We start from the raw sequence: 13109 nt of genomic DNA, 5'->3' as shown, positions 1-13109 counted from the left end.
GGAATCTCTACTTGCACCGTCTTCCCCCAACGGCAGTCAGCCTTCACCTTCTCGATTTCAGTTATTAAAATGATATATCGAGACATAGGTTCGCATCGTCCCGGAACAGAGGAGGGGTTTTCGACCTGGAAATCAGAAGATATATCGCAAGGCCCGGGAGTACACTCCTCGATACTAGGAGGAACTACCTGTTTACCTTTGGTCGTTCGAGAAGACGATGAAGCTTTTTCCTTTTGAGGAACGGTTTTAGAGGTTTTCGCCATTTCTAAAACGGAAGATCCGAGAAAATGGAAAATGTCGTTAGGAAAGAAAAAAGAGAGTTCAAAGAAATTGAAAGGGGCCAAATGAAATCTTGGAAGCACTAAGAGAGTAATATCGACAAAATTGTGGGGGGTTTGTCTATTTGTAAAGATCGTTTGAACGTGCTGAGAAAGCCAAAAAACCGACCGTCGACCACCTAAAATTAATGCTTTTGGGAATCGTGCAAAAAGCAACCCTTCTGTCTCTTCAACCGCTTATGTCATGATGTTGATGTTAGGACCCAGGCATCAGGAACCAGATTATCGGAAATTATTAAAGAACAGTCTACGAGTCGTGTTCGGGCAAATGCTCTCTCGACTATTTTTAGCTCAAGGGCTACCCGAGTTCGAGCCAGTTCTTACTCGGGGACTATTAACAAAGCCTCAGGGCTATCTTCATCTCAAGCTCGACCAAACGCTCTCTCGATTATTTTAAGCCTAAGGGCTACCCGAGTTCGAGCCAGTTCTCACTCGGGGACTATGTATAAAGCCTTAGGGCTATCTTTATTTTCAAGTTCAAACAAATTTTCACTCAAATCGGGGCTACCCGAGTTCGAGCAGGCTCTCACTCGAGGGCTATTTGCAAAGGCCTTAGGGCTATCTTTATTTTTATATGATCGAGCAAACATTCACCCAACTACTGATTCCAAAGGTTACTTAAAGTCCGAGAGAATTCTCGCTCGAGGGCCACCAACGAAGCCTAAAAGGACTAGTTGTATTTCGAGAATCGAGACATAGCTCTCACTCAACTCGGACTCGAAAATCCCGGTGACCTAAGTTCACATCAATTCAATCCGAGCTCAGTCCGAGGGATAGCAAAGGACTTTAAAAAGCGTCATATTGATCAAATAAAAACCTAAGGATTTATTATTATTATATTCCGGAACTGGTGCTTGGAACAATCGTCAGAGTCGTACACTTGCATTTTTCTCAAACGAAGGTAGAATGGAGTTCAACAAAAATCGAAGGCAAAATGAAGAAATTCTTATATTAATAAAAGATGCTTTATAAAGCCCACGAGGGGCCCTTACACAGAAACAAAGAAGCAAAAAACAACAACCAAAGGCCTAATCTACTTTCGAGGGATCGTCCTCAAGGGAAGCATCCTCGAGAACCTTTCTCTCAGGGACTTCATTTTGATCTTTAGAACGTTGTCCTCGAGAACCTCCTCTGAAGCGGCAATAGATGAAGAAAAGGCTATAGCCTATCAAAGAGCAAAAGCTTTTGACAAGCAAGGAAAATTGTGGCCCGGTGAAAAGCTTGGCGAGTACGCGTCTCGTCAGCACTACTATTGTGATGCCACTTCTTGAGACATTGCACCGGTGTGGGATGCAAAAGTTAGTAGATAGTGCCACTTCACTCCATGAAAAGCAAAATGAGTGAAGCGCCACGCCAGGTTGAAGTTAAGAGAGATGCGCAGCAGTTTACAGTCCACATATCTTCTGATACGGGAAGAATCTGATGCCCTCCTCTCGTTGATTCGGGCCAACAACAACAACAACAATAACAGCAACTCAGCATAATTCCTTTTTGAGGGGAAGGGCTTCGAAAAAAAATCCATGGCATGACTGATAAGGTTGCTGCCTTATGACCTCATGATCACAGGTTTGAACCATAAGAATAAGAGATCAGAAGAGGATACAGAAAAAGGGAAGGACTAGAGATTGTTGAAGAAAGAATGAATGAAGCTTTGGTTTAAGAAATCCCTTATTTATAGGGAAATGGTGACGAAACTGACGGCGCATTCAAAGTTTTTGGGGAAACGGACAGGCAGTGCACTCAATGTTTTTTGGAAAACGAACCGGCGGTGCAATCAATGCTTCTGGGGGAATGAACCGACGGGACGTCTCGAACGCCCACGTCGCGAGCGGACGTCATCACGAGAGGTTCAAGAAAGTCGAAGTCAAGATCGTTTCTTATCTTTTCATTCTAAGAAATTTGGGGACTATCTGTATACGACCAAAATCGGAGAGTTCAACTTTGGGACTACTATGACACTCCACGCCCGACCTCGAGGAGCTTGAAGTGGAATTCGAAGGCGGACCCCGAGGTACTTCCCTCGAGGGGGCATATCGAAGGTCAATCTCGGAGCAACACAAGTCGGTGATCGTCATGGAAAGGCAGGAAACTCCCGAGGGCACGCAATGAGGACTGACAGAGTCTGTAAAAGTAGTACAAACCCGTACTGAGCCGTTGTATAGCTGTACTAGTAGCATTTCTTCGTCATTAATTAGACATGTACTGTGTTGGGATTCACCCCTCCTATATAAAGGGGACCCTTGCCATTTTCTAGAGGATCAGATTATTACACAACATATTGAATACAGTACAACATTCTCTGCTCTTTGCTTAAACAATTGTTCTACGCATTCACTGCTTATTCTTTCATTGTTCATTTATTGTTCTTCATTTATTGCTCATTATTGACCGCAAAAGGCCATCTTTCAGGCCCTCATTATCATTGATTCTTCATCAATTGTTCATTGCTATTAGCCCCATCTAGACCTCGAGGCCCTGCCCCAGCCAGCTCGAGGCCCAGCCTTGTGACCCTATTGGTTTGCATTTCTTATTTTCTTTACTTACATTTAGCATCTATTGCCTAACAACTAGTATTAAAATAAATCATGTATTTTTAGAACCACAAAATCAAATATAATTGTAGTTACCATTTTCAAGGTAAACAAAGACCATGCAAATTTTACCTGAATTAATGTCTAAGGTACTATACACTAAAACAAGCCCAAAAATACAAAATAAAAGAGAGAGAAAAAAGAAAATAAAGGGAAATGGTGGATGTTTTAAAAAAAGGCAACTTGGTGCACAAACCATTCTGTATTATTTATGTCGGATTCGGAAAATGGCCGCACCCCAAAAGTATATGATCTGATTATTTACACAGACTTGGGATTTTTACTGACTCTTTTTTCCCTTCAATCATCCATTGTCTGAGATCACTGGTCCAACTAATCTGAATTTGCGCCGTTGAAAATTGGTATTACCGCTCTATATGGCTGAGGACAGACTTTTCTTGAATTGAAAGGGAATTCCTCTTAATAAAATCCAAACAATCTGCTATAGCTTCAGCATAAAATGAATTTGAACGTGCATAAGACTTTAACTTATAATCACTCCTATTTCCATACATAGATAAATCAGTTTGTTTTCTTGAGACCAAATTCCTGTTGCTGTCGTAGCTTTCATCTTTCTGTTTTGTACCATTAAAATTCTTCTTCAACAAATTTAGAACATTCCCAAATGATGATTTCCATGATTTTATGAAAATCTTGAACAAATACAAGAACTTTACATTCAGTTTTTGCACTGAAAATCTTCTTGAATTTAGCTTAAAACCTCTTATTCCATAGCATCTTCTTCCAATTACTCTGTTGTAACCCATATAACCCATGATTTTAATTTGTTTTTCCAAGTGATTAATGGGGTTATTAATAAGAATGAACTTTGGGAAAGAAGGCAATGATTTCAAGTTCGTGTGGAGAAGGAAAGAACTTGGAAAATGATAGGTTTAAGAGGAGACTTTTGAAAACGCGGAGGTAAGACTTAAAGAGAGGAATATATATTTCTATTTTTATACAAATAGTAAATGAGGTAAGAGCACATAGATTATATTTGAAAAATATGATTCGCTAATTATGTTATGTATGCTATTTGAGGATTAATTATTTAATTAAATGATAGTGATTGATAAAAAAAGTGAAAATAATCAGGAAACACTGCGGGAAGATGAGTGATATAGAAATGACAGAAAGTCTCCTGTCACATTTTGATTATTTCACCGAGTATCAACTATTAAATATTATCAAAGTTATTGAAAATTTTATAATAATAACATTCCAATATAATACAACATAAATAGGGTATGGAGAAAAGGAAAATAGAAAAGGTCCTACCGGGATTTGAACCCAAGTCGCTGGATTCAAAGTCCAGAGTGCTAACCACTACACCATAGAACCATATGCTTTATTGGATAATTTTATCCACCAAAATTTAGATAGAATGAAATCACCTAGCATTTTTACTTTTATTTTTATTTTTTGTTCGAATTGAAAACATGGTATCCCATAATTAGAGATGGCAAATTGGCCATTTGGTCAATTGGATGGGTCAAAGTAACTCAAATCAATAAAGAAGAATTTACCTGCTATAGCTAAATTTAAGAGCTATTATTGGATCATAGCTATCTTCTATGTTAAATATTTTCATAGTTACCTTGAATTTTTAATTTACCCATCATAGCTAATACCAAATACACAGAGTTATTCCACTGTATCATTTTTTCTCTCAACACTCTTTCTTTCTTCTCCCTCAGCTCTCTCTCCTTTCCCTCTCTCTTCTCCCTCGGCAACAGAGAAGTCACCACTGGTCGTCTTCTCCGGCGGAGCTCTACGGAGCCAACTAAACGACCGCCTCTTTCTCTCTTCCCCACACATCACCACCATCCGCCGTATACCCCCTTCACCGCGGATCACCCTTAAACACCGTCACCATCCACCGTCAGATCTAGATCTGAAATCACGAAGTTGTGAATAATCCATTACCGGCAGCGAAAACAATGGAGGAGGAAGATCGGAGGCGTCACGTGATCTGGATCTAACGGAGATGCCTGAATCCATGACTTCTTCTCCTTCTTCTTTTTCATGTCGGAAAAAGAAGCCGCCTCTTTCTTCTCCACTGCCTTTCACATCGGAAAATCATTGTATAAATACAGTGTATTCTCTATTTTTGTCAGAGATCTTATAAAGTGTATTTTGGATTTTCGCTGGAGATCCGACGGGGTTTGATTCTATTCTCCACTTTTAAATACAATGTATTTTGTATTTTCGTCGGAGATTCGATTGTATTCTTTATTTTTTAGTTAAATACAGTTAATATTTAAAAGGATTTGAATGTATTCTTTATTTTTTAGTGTAAATACAGTGATATTTTGGATTTTGAAGGAAATTCGATTTGGTTTGATTGTATTCTTCCTTTTTAAATATAGTATATTTTGAATTTTCGTTGGAAATTTGACCAGATTCAACTATATTCTTTATTTCATCATTTTTTAGTGTAAATACATTCAAACCAGTCGAATATGTTCAATATTGCCACATCAAATAAGGTTGGGTACAACTAAACAATGTATTCAGATACACTCAAATGCGCGCGGAAAAAAAATAAAATAAAATACAGCTGAACAGTGTATTCAAATACACTCAAATACAGCGAATTGTTTAAAACTAGCTAAAAAATGTAAATACATAAAATATAGCTATGGATTGTTAAAAGCTCCTTAAAAGTTAGTCATTTTTGAAAGTTGCCAACAATAAACGAGCCTTGAGCCAACCGGCCCATAGTTAGCTTGGGCCAAAAGCCCAAAACTAAATGATCAAGATGGCCTAACAACGGTTGTAGCCCGATCTCCCATATCCCCTCCCCCCTCCCCCCCTCCCCCCCCTACCCCCCCCCCCGTTTTTTTTTTTCTTCTTCTAAACATTTGAAAAAAAACATAAAAGTTAATATTATGAACTAATAGTTTGATGGATCATTTTGGATTCTCGTTACATGAAGTAAACAAATGGATCATAACTCACCCATTTAAACTTGAACAGATTACTAAAACTAAGTTGATTTTATTAAATTTTTTCATGTTTTTTATTCACTTTATTAACCACTAAATTACCGTCTTACGTCCTAAAAGAAGTATCTACATATTTCCACGAATATAGTGACTGGAGTGGTTGCAATATTAAGATAGGCATAACAAATTAAGAACCAAAGCTGATAACTACACTGCTGTCATGCAATAAAAAAGGTCAATTAATTAACATGTAAAATTGATTTCTTAAGTCTAAAGTCTCACAATTTTGTATTATTAATTTCCTGATTTTTAGTGGCCTACTTTTTTATTTAATCAATAAACTGTCAGTCGGTAATTTCTGTGTATTTCATCATAAAGTATATATATAAACACTGTACGGGAAACCCACTAGAAAAGATTGCAAGAGGATCTGCATCACTTTAAAATTTGGTGATATATATATTAATACATTTATTTAATATCAAAAATTGTAGAAGTACTTTTACGTTATCAATATATAAACATCGCAAATATATGTAATAGGATTACAATGTTAACATGACAAAACAAAGAAGAAATGTTGGCAGTTAGAGTGGCAAGAGCCAAGTTCCAAGGTTTGGTCTGTGCCTTAGGTATGCGGTCGAAATCAGGCACGACCGATTTCTCAGGCTCGAGGGATCGTCTTAGGTCCAAGTTAAAGTAAGCTCGAGTTCGAAGTCGATAGACTAGACTCGAGCTCGAGGATGGAATGCAATGCTCGAAGATAGGAGTTCGAGGAATACCGAAGTCAAACATGCTCGACCCCGAAATTGGATCGCTACGGATTTATAACAGAATAAGCTAGATTCCTGCCACGTCCCCAAGATCATGGCGCAAATCCCGAAATAGGATTGTACGATTCCGCACTAGGCGGTTAGACAGTTGTATCAAGAATATTCCTTACTGTAAATAGAAATATACCTTATTTAGGGTTCCTGTATACGGCGGAATCGGAGGGTCCGATTTCCCGTCATTAAGGCGTTTCGGAAGATTACCTGGAAGCCTCGAGGCTGCAGAGATGCATCCGAGTTTCCTTCCTCGGAGCCCATCGACACCCGACCTGAAGAGAATATTGGTCAAGGCTAAGGTAAAAATGGGAGTTCCCAAGACGCGGCTGAGTCTGAAAAGGCCTAGCCGGCCTACCCTGAACTCAGATCAGGGTGTCACGTCCAGCCGTCCCATCTCCACACCTTTACAACTAATGTATGCATTACCATATAAGCTTCCCCCCTTCTATATAAAGGGGATTCTTACTATTTTGTAACCAACTGATGTTGCTCCAACTACTCTACATGAAATATATGATAACTCTCTCTCTCTCTTTTCTCTCTAATACACTCTCTCGATATTGTTGCTCTATTTTATTATCTTCATACTTGTTCTTCAATTATTGCTTATCATTGGCCATAAAGAGCCTCCTTTAATATTATTGCATCTGTTAGCCCTTCCCCGACTGCCCCTGATAGCTCGAGCCCGAGCTCGGGAATCGACCCCAAGGCCCTAAACCGTCTAGCTCGAGGCCCTGAACGGCTATCTTTCGGTTCGATTACGACTTCATTTTAGCTCGCATCTCATCCTTAAACTTCACACACATAGCATCAACTGCTCCACAACTAGCATAAATATAGATCACGTATTTTTAGAGTCCCATCAATAAATTTAATTATTATTACCGTTTTCATGGTAAACAGTTTGGCGCCCACCGTGGGGCTAAAAATAATAGTGATTATTTTCTTGCTAAGTTTCATTACACAACGCAAGTTATCTTTCACACTTTTTCTTGTCCAAGATCTTCGATTTCAGGTAAAATGTCTGGCTCAGTGAGCAGAGTAGAAAACGACGACCTCGAAAATCACGGGGAGAATGGTGTGGCCGTTCCGATCGTTGGCGCGCCGCCACGGAACACCAGAAATGCACTTGGGCCGACTCCAGCGGACCAAGGCTCGCGCGACGCCCAGCAGATCGACGAAACCTCAAACACCGACAGGAGCATACAACAAGGCGACCAACAGGAAGCCCAAAAAACCCCAGCTCGGGAAGGACAGGAAGTTAGCCTTCATGTTATTTTTGAAATGTTGGAGGCACAACAGCTCTCGCTCAGCTGCAAAGCCACCCAAAAACTCCCAGCACCGTAGCACCGGGAACAACTCCCCCGGCCGAACAGGTACCGTAGAGATTGAGCAATAATGGTTCGATAGCGGACCCTGCTATCGTAAAAATGCTTGAGGATCTTACCAGAAGGATCGAGTCGGGCGAAAAATGATAGCAGCCAACGACAAGAAGGTCGAAACTTACAACTCCTAGGTCGACCAAATCCCGGGCGCGCCCCCGGTCCTGAAAGGCGTAGACTCGAGGAAGTTCGTGCAGCGGCCGTTCCCAGAGGAAGCGGCTCTGAAGCCCATTCCAAAGAAGTTCAAAATGCCGGAACTCCCGAAATACAACGGGAACTCAGACCCCAACGAGCATGTTACCGCCTACACGTGCGCAGTGAGGGCAACGACATAAAAGACGACGAGATCGAGTCTGTCTTGCTGAAGAAGTTCGGGGAAACGCTCTCAAAGGGGGCCATGATGTGGTACCATAATCTAGCTACCAACTCCATAGACTCATTTGCCATGCTGGCAGACTCCTTCATAAACGCACACGCCGGTGCCATCAAAGTAGCAACGAGGAAGTCTGACGTATTCAAGATCAGGCAAAGGGAAAATGAAATGTTGCGAGAGTTCGTATCTCGCTTTCAAATGGAATGAATGGAACTACCCCCGGTCTCCGATGATTGGGCGGTGGAGGCCTTCACTCAAGGCCTGAACTAGCAGAGTTCAGTGGCCTTAAGGTAGCTGAAATAAAATCTAATCGAGTATCCTGCCGTAACTTGGTCGGACGTCCACAACCGATATCAGTCAAAGATCAGGGTCGAGGATGATCAATTAGGAGCCCCTTCGGGCTCAGTATACCCGAGCAGGCTCTTAGCGAAGGAATCAAAGCCAAATAGAGAAAGGTATCAACATACACCGAAGATAGGAGAAATGCCCCAAGATGCAACCCGCCTCGCAATGATCGACTGGTCAATCGAGGGCAAAATCCTCGGGGACCCATTAACAGAGCCGGATTCGACGGAAACACGGGGCGAACAGGGGCACCGCGCACGTCAGAATACAACTTCAACGTTGATGTTTTAGACATCGTGTTCGCCACCGGCAAAATCAAGGATGCCAGATGGCCCAGCCTGTACAATCGGATCCTTCCCAAAGGAATCATAATTTGGTACGCGAATTTCACAACACGCATGGCCACAGAACCGAGGACTGTCACTAGCTACGAGAGGAAGTTGCCAGTTTACTCAGTAAGGGTCATCTTAGAGAATTCTTGAGTGACCGAGCCAAAAATCAGTTTCGAGAAAGAGAGGCGGCCAAGAAGAACGAAGAGAACGAGCCACGACATGTTATCCACATGATATTAGGGGGCATCGACTCTCCCCAGGAACCCGTGATAGGAAAAAAATATCCATCACCAGAGAAAAGCGAACCCGGGGATACGTACCCGAAGATGCCCTCACATTCAGCGAGGAGGACTCCGAGACCCTGTCCCAACCTCATAACGACGCACTGGTAATCTCTTTCCTCGTAAATACGTTTCAAATAAAACGTGTACTCGTGGATCCAGGTAGCTCGACCAACATTATCAAGTCAAAGGTAATAGAGCAGCTCGGACTGCTAGACCAGATGGTTCCTGCCACTCGAGTCCTCAACGGATTCAACATGGCAAGTGAAACAACAAAGGGATAGATCACTCTCCCGGTTAGCGTGGCCGGCACGACCCAAAATGTCAAGTTCCATGTCATCGAAGGAGACATGGGGTACAACGCCTTGTTCGGACGACCATGGATACACTGCATGAGAGCAGTACCGTCCACCCTCCACCAGATGATGACATTTCCAACAAAAGACGGGATTAAAACCGTCCACGGGGAGCAGCACGGGGCAAGGGAAATGTTCGCGGTGCACGACGTGGCACCGACGCCAATATCTCCACTCTCGAGAGAGCCTAAGGATAATCAAACTACATCTTCGGCTAAGCCCGATTGAACAAAGCGGAGGACCGTATCGAGTCCTTATTACAAACAACAGGGGCATACCAGACCTCGGAACGTCGCCAGGCACATCCCACGATAAGGTATAACCATCTCCCTTTTTCATTTTATATTTTATACTAATCCTTTATACATGAACTCGATAAAGCAGTCGAAAGCGCACACCCAACCCAAAGACCCTAAGGTTTTAAAAGCATCCGTTGCACTCTTTTCCTTCGATCGAGCTTTTGTCCCGAAGAGGGTTTTGCCGGCAAGGTTTTTAACAAGGCAGCACCTATATGCTACCTAAGGGGAATCCAACAAGTCTTCAAGGCTTCTTTTTCTATCAATCACGAGCTCCGAAGGACATCCTTTCAGAAGATCATCCACTTAGAAGAGCCAGGAAATGCCAAACAGTGTCCCAATGGGAAAATGATGTACCGGACCAAACGGTCGAATGAACCATGTCCGCGCAGTCGAGCCCCCGATTACGGAAGCACATGTACTAGTGCCAAATAATCAAAGAATGCTTTTTGCCAACATGACTCATGCTCCAAAGAAAACCTAGCATTTTCGCCAAAACGATTCCTCCATCAAAGAACGTCCCGAATACACGGAGACTGGCGTCGATAATTCGGCACCCGCATGACCTCAGGGTCGAAACTCCTAAATAGTAAGCCCTGAATGAGGTAGCACGGAAATCATGAAATATCTCCAAAAAAGAAAGCGTCCCGAATACTCGGAGAATGGCGCCAAAGAACTCATCATACGCACGACCTCAGGGTCGGAATCTCCAAAGTCGTAAGCCCTCAATAAGGCAATCCCGAGCTCACGAGTAACGGCTAAAACGAACTCGATGACTTGGAGACTGTCGCCAATCGCCATTCAGCAAAAAACCAGAGGCCGTAAGACCCCGAACGGGCAGACTCAAAAGCTTACACAAAGCAACAACACAAACTGTAAGACCTCAAAAGGCATGAAAGTTTTGTAAGACCTTAATACAGGCATAAAATCGATTCCAAAGTTCAGACTATATATCGAATTTGTAAGACCCCTAAAAAGGCATACCCTCGATATAGACGCCTAAACTACTATACTCGGGACCAAAAAAAGGCTCCGGCCAAACATAAAATGACTGCGGTCATACGGCTGCACCAGCCAAACTAACGCGACTCGGGGACGCCTGACCGTCGCTACAAAATCATAGGCCATTACTTCGAATCTACTTCAAAAAGAACCGGTTAAAAAGGCTACCGTCGACAGGCAAAAGAGCTTCGACCATGTCAACTCCAAATCATAAGGCTTAGAGCTACTCAGCTTTCGAGCCAAACCTTACGAGGTGCTCGAACATCGCCGCAAACGACTGGAAATCGAGGTTCTCCCGAACCGACGACAGGTCAGGAAAAATCAGTATAAAAGTCCTTAAAGATAGGAAAATAAAGCCTACATATGCCTAAGGGCAAAGCGTAAGAGCCATTGTCGCTAGCCTAACGAGCCTCAGGGCCACACACATATGCCTAAGGGCAAAGCGTAAGAGCCATTGCTGCCAGCCTAACGAGCCTCAGGTCCACACACATATGCCTAAGGGCAAAGCATAAGAGCCATTGCCGCCAGCCTAACGAGCCTCAGGGCCACACACATGCCTAAGGGCAGAGCGTAAGAGCCATTGTCGCCAGCTCACATAAAAGATCGCTTCGATCGAAGGCGTAAGAGCCAATGTCGCCCGCCCGATACAAACATAAAAGCTTGAGGGTTATATGAGCTCGAGTCGAAACCCGACTCGGAGACTTTACCCAATACAGTTGAGCAAAAGCATAAGTGCTCAAATGCCTGCTTATACTAAAGGTCGCATCGACCGAGCGCGTAAGAGCCCCCGGGCCTGCCTAAAGAGCCTCAGGGCCATATCACGAATCTGAGGATTCTCACTAACTCTGAAACCATTCCAGAAGAACTAAAGCAGCAAAGGGTTTTTTCTTTCATATACATACGCGGAAAAATACATTCTCCGTCTACAAACATATTCCGAAAAGGTGCTACATACGGATGGTAAGGTCTACGCCCCACCCCCGAGAGCTACGGCCTATCGGCCTCATCTTCACTCTCCTCGGCGTCGGACAGGAGTAACCGAGGATCGCGCTCGTCCGCCCTCGGTCGCGCCAACTCTTCCGAGAGAACAAAACCCCTGGCACTGATTTCCTCGAGAACCTTTCTCCGAGACTTGCAACGAGCATATTCTTCGATCTTCTCTCCACAATCGAGGACCCTCTTCAACTCGGCTTGGGCATCGGTAGCATCCTTCAAATGAATCACCACCTCCTGATCGGCCTTAGTGCGGTTCAGTGCCACTTCGGTCCGAGCATCAACGATCTCAGCCCTAACCTTCGAAAGTTCGGATTCAAGCTTAGTAATCATATCCGCTTGAACCGAAGCGTTGTCACGAGCTAAGCGGAGTTGGACCCTGAGGACCGAAAGTTTAGCCAAGGCATCTTTCTCCTCTGAAGCTTGGACCTGCGCCCGAGCTCTCAGCTCGCTATAGTCATTCCTGATTCAGTCGGCCTCACCCCTAAGGCACTCCAGGGCCTCCATCTTTTTCTGTAGCTGAGATAGGAAAAGAGTTAACCTTAGAAGATAAAAAGCGAAACGCATACTCAACCAGGACGGGAAGTTACATGCAGCATCAAATAGCTCTCGCAATTCGAGCTCTGGTACGCCTCGTTTCGCCAGTGTGCCAACTCGACTTCCTTCTCCTCGCAAAGGAACCTAAGGGATCTACCCTCATCCAGAGCTTTCCGGAGCCTAGCTCCATGAATGAGCATCTCGGACCTAAGCCTGTCAAAGGCCTGCAAAATGAAAAACCCGGTAAGGGACGGAAGAAACGGATTCGGGAGGCCTATGTCGAAGCTCACCGCAAAGTGAAGTCGGAAGACTTCCTCGAAGGCCGAGCACACATCTGTTGATCTAGTCCCCTCAGCCTCGGAAGAATCAACCCCGGTCGAAGCACGATCGCTCGGAGGAGCCATCATTCCAGAACCAGAAACCTCGAGCGCAACAGGCTCGAGCGATGTTTTCGTCTCAAAGGCCCGGCCCTGTTTTGCCTTTCCATGAGCGCCATCACCTTGCAAGT

At 43.5% G+C, this 13109-nt stretch overlaps 1 non-coding gene across 1 annotated transcript; it reads right to left on the bottom strand.

Moving 5' to 3' along the window:
- Positions 1 to 4198: 4198 nt before the first annotated feature.
- TRNAQ-UUG lies at positions 4199 to 4270 on the bottom strand. The gene has a single exon. It is a non-coding gene; the product is annotated as a tRNA-Gln (tRNA).
- Between the last annotated feature and the right edge of the window lie 8839 nt (positions 4271 to 13109).

Source organism: Nicotiana attenuata, unplaced genomic scaffold (assembly GCF_001879085.1).
Source record: "Nicotiana attenuata strain UT unplaced genomic scaffold, NIATTr2, whole genome shotgun sequence".
In the NCBI taxonomy this organism is placed as follows: domain Eukaryota; kingdom Viridiplantae; phylum Streptophyta; class Magnoliopsida; order Solanales; family Solanaceae; genus Nicotiana; species Nicotiana attenuata.
This window is presented reverse-complemented; position numbering and strand designations above follow the sequence as displayed.